This window comes from Rhinoraja longicauda, chromosome 16, assembly GCF_053455715.1.
Source record: "Rhinoraja longicauda isolate Sanriku21f chromosome 16, sRhiLon1.1, whole genome shotgun sequence".
NCBI lineage: Eukaryota > Metazoa > Chordata > Chondrichthyes > Rajiformes > Arhynchobatidae > Rhinoraja > Rhinoraja longicauda.
The window spans coordinates 1,527,427-1,533,500 of NC_135968.1; positions in this window are offsets into that span (position 1 = coordinate 1,527,427).

The window sequence follows — 6,074 nt, forward strand, 5'->3', positions numbered from 1 at the left end:
CGCGCGCGTCTCCTTGGCAACCGCCCCCCCCTCCCCGTGCGTGCGCCCAACGGCCGCCAACTGCCAACCGCCGCTCCGGCCCACTCACCCTCTACCCCCCAACGCCGGGCGATCTCATTGGTCCAGCCTTGTGTCCGTCAAACACATCCTCGTACCATTGGTCTGTTTCGCTGTCAATCACACACCATCCCGGCCGTGATTGATCGCTGCCTGCCCCCACGTGGGGGCAGGCAGGTCCCGCCCACTCCGCGGCGCAGCCCATTGGTCGTCAGCGCTGTTTGTCAATCGTTCCTCGAGCTGATTGGTTGCAGGCTGATGTCATCCCGCCCCCCCTTTGGTTGAACGTCAAAGTGACTCCTGGTGCCACTTGACGCCATCTTGTTTGTCCAGGGTTTTCAGCTGGGGTCGGGTCGGGGTGGGGTGGGATGCGTGGGGTGGGATGCGTGCGTGGGATGCGTGCGTGACGTGGAGTCAGGTTAGATTTGTCCACATCAGGGGGGACAGGTACAGCCTGCAGAAGTTGAACTGCGTTGGAGAACTTTGCTCCCTGACCTCCAGCACCAAACATGGCCAACTTGGGACCGTCCTTGGTCCCAACTCTCTCCACCGTCCCAGCGCCAAGTGTAGATGGACGGGTGTGATCAATGGTCGGCGAGGTCTCAGTGGGACGAAGGACCCGTTGCCATGTTGTATCTCTACAAGTCCCTTTCAGAATGGCAGGCAGTGTCTAGTGGGGTACCGCAAGAATCGGTGCTGGGACCGCAGCTATTTACAATATACATTAATGACTTAGTTGAAGCGATTAAAAGTAACATTGGGAAATTTACAGATGATACAAAGCTGGGTGGCAGTGTGAACTGTGAAGAGGATGCTATGAGGATGAAGGGTGACTCAGACAGGTTGTGTGAGTGGGCAGATGCAGTTTAATGCAGATAAATGTGAGGTTATCCACTTTGGTGGGAAGAATAAGAAGGCAGAGTATTATCTGAATGGTGTCAAGTTAGGAAAAGGGGAAGTACAAAGAGATCTGGGTGTCCTAGTGCATCCGTCACTGAAAGGAGGCATGCAGGTACAGCAGGCAGTGAAGAAAGCCAATGGAATGTTGGCCTTCATAACAAGAGGAGTTGAGTATAGGAGCAAAGAGGTCCTTCTGCAGTTGAACAGGGCCCTAGTCAGACCGTACCTGGAGTACTGTGTGCAGTTTTGGTCTCCAAATTTGAGGAAGGATATTCTTGCTATTGAGGGCGTGCAGCGTAGGTTTACTAGGTTAATTCCCGGAATGGCGGGACTGTCATATGTTGAAAAACTGGAGCGACTAGGCTTGTATACATTGGAATTTAGAAGGATGAGAGGGGATCTTATCGAAACGTATAAGATTATTAAGGGGTTGGACACGTTAGAGGCAGGAAAGATGTTCCCAATGTTGGGGGAGTCCAGAACAAGGGGCCACAGTTTAAGAATAAGGGATAGGCCATTTAGAATGGAGATGAGGAAAAACTTTTTCAGCCAGAGAGTTGTGAATCTGTGGAATTCACTGCCTCAGAAGGCAGTGGAGGCCAATTCTCTGAATGCATTCAAGAGAGAGCTAGATAGAGCTCTTAAGGATAGCGGAGTCAGGGGGTATGGGGAGAAGGCAGGAACGGGGTACTGATTGAGAATGATCAGCCATGATCACATTGAATGGCCTACTGCACCTGTAGTCCATAGACACAAAGTGTTGGTGTAACTCAGCGGGACAGGCAGCATCTGGCGAGAAAGGATGGGTGATGTTTCGGGTTGTGACCCTTCTTCAGACTAATTATAGGGAAGAAAGACTGAATGCAAGAAAAGACCAGGACAAATTAGGGCCGGTAACAGATGATCTCAGGCAGGGTTACTCCCCGAGAGTGTAGGAAGGAACTGCAGATGCTGGTTTACATTGAAGATAGACACAAAATGCTGGAGTAACTCAACGGGACAGGCAGCATCTCTGGACAGAAGGAATGGGTGATATTTCGGGTCGAGACCCTTCTTAGTTTATTGTCACGTGTATCGAGGTACAGTGAAAAGCTTTTTTTGCCTGCTAACCAGTCAGCAGAAAGACTATACATAATTACAATCGAGCTGTCCACAGTGTACAGACACATGGTACACGGAATAAGTCCAGTCGAAGATAGTCCGAGGGTCAGCAATGACAGAGATAGTAGCTCGGGATGGCTCTCTAGTTGTTGGTGATAGGATGCTTCAGTTACCTGATGAAAGAAACTGTCCCTGAATCTGGAGGTGTGCGTTTTCATACTTCTGTACCTTTTGCCCAATGGGAGAGGGGAGAAGAGGGTGCAACTTGTCCTTGATTATGCTGCTGGCCTTGCCAAGGCAGCGTGAGGTATAAATGGAGTCAATGGAAGGGCGATTGGTTTGGGCTGCGTCTACAATTCTCTGTGAGATCTTGTGGTCTTGGATGGAGCTGTCCCTAAATCATGCTGTGATGCTTCCCGATAAAATGCTTTCTATGGCGCATCTGTACAATCTGCAGAACCAATGCAGCACAGAAACAGGCCCTTCGGCCCACAATGTCCTTGTTAACCGTTTTAGCCGATCTACACCAATCCCATTTGCATCAGGACCGTATCATGGGACACAGAAACAGTACGGCAAGGAAACAGGCCCTTCGGCCCACATCGTAGCCACCAAGGAGGAGATGAAGCAGGTGAGAGTTTGGCCGGACCGAGGGGACCAAGGGCAGGGAGGGGGTCAGGAAGGTCAACAGTGGCGATGCGGTGGGAGGCAAGGGTGTGGTTGCTGCTCCATCCCTCTCTGCTGAGGTAGGCCGGGTGGATTTGGAGATGAGGGGTCCAGATGTGGTGGAGATGTTGAGATACATAGAACAGTACAGCACAGGAAGAGGTCCTCAGCCCACGATGTCTGTACCAAACATGATGCCAAGACCTACTCATATCTGCCTGCATATAATCCATAGCCCTCCATTTCCTGCATATCCATGTGCCTACCCAAAAGTTTATTTAATGCCACTACTGTATTGAGTCGGGACCAATAATTCCAATGGTTCTTTATTGTCATGTCAGCATTGCACAGTGACTGTGGCAAAGCGCTGGCAGAATGTCATCTGACACATGAGCGAAAAAACTAAATCCCCATAACCCCTGACACCCTTACTAATCAAGAATCTATCTATTTCTGCCTTCAAAATATCCCTTGACGACGTCCAATGCCGTCTGTGGCAATGAATTCCACGGTTTTACCACCCTCTGATTGAAGAAATTCCTCCTCGTCTCCTTCCTAAAGGAACACCCTTTAATTCTGAGGCTATGACCTCTGGTCCTCGACTCTCCCACTAGTGGAAACATCCTCTCTGCATCCACTCACTCATCCAGGACTTTCACTATTCGATAGCTATCAATGAGCCCCCCCCCCCCCCCCCCATCCTTCTAAACTCCAGCGAGCACAGGCCCAGTGCAATCAAACGCTCATCATATGTTATCCCACTCATTACTGGGATCATTCTCGTAAACCTCCTCTAGACCCTCTTCAGAGCCAGCACATCCTTCCTCAGATATGGGGCCCAAAATTGTTCAATACTACAAAAGTTGTGCAAGTGAATTTTCCCCTCCATATCTCTGTGACCTCTTCAAGCTTACAGGAGAGTGGAGAAATACACACTGTATTTACTAATCACTCCATGACATGCACAGAGGCAGGGCAAAATGCCAAGCTTGCAAAACCATCACGAGGGAATGAGTCATAGTTTGAGGGTTGAATTTCATCAATCCAGATAACCTTAGATACATAAGCACCTAGAAAATCTTGTTTGCTGCAGCCCAGACTCAGTTCAAGCATAAATTATGCAAACATTCTACAGACAGAGAAAAGAAAAAAATGTCCCAAAAATAACCTAAAACATTAGAGCAAAAATAGACAATTAGAAAACAAGTCCATTCTAACGTGAAGTAGAGAAATATAGAAGAAATGAATGAAGATTTTGTTTTATACTTCACCCTCTATATCTCTCGTTTCCTTTTCCCCTGACTCTAATCTGAAGAAGGGTCTCGACCCAAAACGTCACCCATTCCTTCTCTCCAGCGATGCTGCCTGATCTGCTGAGTTACTCCAGCATTTTACAATACAATACAATATATCTTTATTGTCATTGTACAGGGGTACAACAAGATTGGGAATGTGCCTCCCATACGATGCAATAAATTAATTAGCTAGTCAGTATTAATTTAAACAACCCAATGAAACAAATTGTAACAGCTTTAAAACAGAATAAAGTGCAAGTAGATCTGTGCCGGTTCACTGTGCGATGTGACCATCCGGCTCAGCAGGACCTGTTCATAGCAGCTATGGCCCTGGGGATGAAGCAATTCCTGAGTCTGGAGGTGCGGGCGTAGAAGGCCTTGTATCGCCTGCCCGATGGTAGAAGTTCGAACAGACTGTTGCAGGGGTGTGAAGAGTCTTTGTGGATGTTGGTGGCTTTTCTGTGTTGTAGATGCCCTCCAAGGCTGGTAGCTGTGTTCCGATGGTCCTCTGAGCTCTATGGACTATCCGCTGAAGAGCTTTCCTCTCTGCCTCCGTGCAGCTGAGGTACCACACAGGGATGCCATGTGTTAGGATGCTCTCTATGGTGCAGCGGTAGAATGTCGTCAGCAGCTGTTGGGGTAGACCAGACTTCTTCAGTGTTCTTAGGTAGAACAGTCGTTGCTGTGCCTTCTTGACCAGCGCAGCAGTGTTATTGGACCATGTTAGGTCCTCCGAAATGTGAGTGCCCAGAAACTTGAAGCTGGACACTCCCTCCACACTATCCCCATTGATAATCTATCCTCAGGTTTAAGCCAGCATCTGCAGTTCCTTCCTACCACATTTCCTTATCATCATTGGCTTTGACCTGTCGATTTCTCACGTTGTGCTTCTATATCTCCAGACTCCCTCTTGTCTGACGAAGGGTCTGGACCCAAAAGGTCACCACAGCTTCTCTCCAGAGATGCTGCCTGTCCTGCTGTGTTGCTGCAGCGTTTTGTGTCTATCTTCATGGTAGAACGTCATAGAGTCATACAGCACATAAACAGGCCCTTCGTCTCGACTCAACTCAAATTTCACTGTACCATAATTTGTACATGTGACAATAAACTGACCTTGAGACCTTGAAACCATGACCATGATGCCCCATCTACTCCAATTTGCCTGTGTTTGGCCCATATCACCTCTAATTCTTTCCCATCCATGTACTTGTCCAAATGTCTTTTAAATGTTGTTATAATCCCTGCCTCAACTACCTCTTACAGCAGCTTGTTCCATATACCTACCACCCTTTTTGTAAAGGCATCACAAAATGCTGGAGTAACTCAGAAGGTCAGGCAGCATCCAGGAGAGAGGGAATGGGTAACGTTTCGGGTCGAGACCCTTCTTCAGACTGATATCGGGGGGACGGGACAAAGAAAGGATATAGGTGGAGACAGGAAGACAGTGCGAGTACTGGGAAGGGGGAGGGGAAGAGAGGGACAGAGGAACTATCTAAAGTTGGAGAAGTCAATGTTCTTACCACTGGGCTGCAAGCTGCCCAAGCGAAATATGAGGTGCTGTTCCTCCAATTTGCGATGGGTCTCACTATGGCACTGGAGGAGGCCCAGGACAGAACGGTCAGACTGGGAGGGGGAGTTGAAGTGCTCAGCCACCGGGAGATCAGGTTGGTTAAGGCGGACTGAGCGAAGGTGTTGAGCGAAACGATCGAAACGAACCCTTTTTGTTAAAAAAAGTTGCCCCTCACGTTCCTTTTAAATCTTTCTCCTCTTACCTTAAACCTTTGTCCTACTGTTCTTGATTCCCCTACCCTGGGTAAAAGATTCTGTGCATTCACCCTATCCCTGTCATAATTTTCTACACCTCTATAAGATCATTCCTCAGCCTCCTGCTCTCCCAGGAGTCAGGTCACCCGATAGCTTGGGCCATTCAATCCTGGCAATATCCTCGCAAATCTCCGCTGCGCTCGTTCCAGCTTGATGAGTCAGGAGTCCAGTGTGTTTGATTGCCACATATTTCGAAATGGAACAATTACATTCTTCCTTGCAGCAGCATAA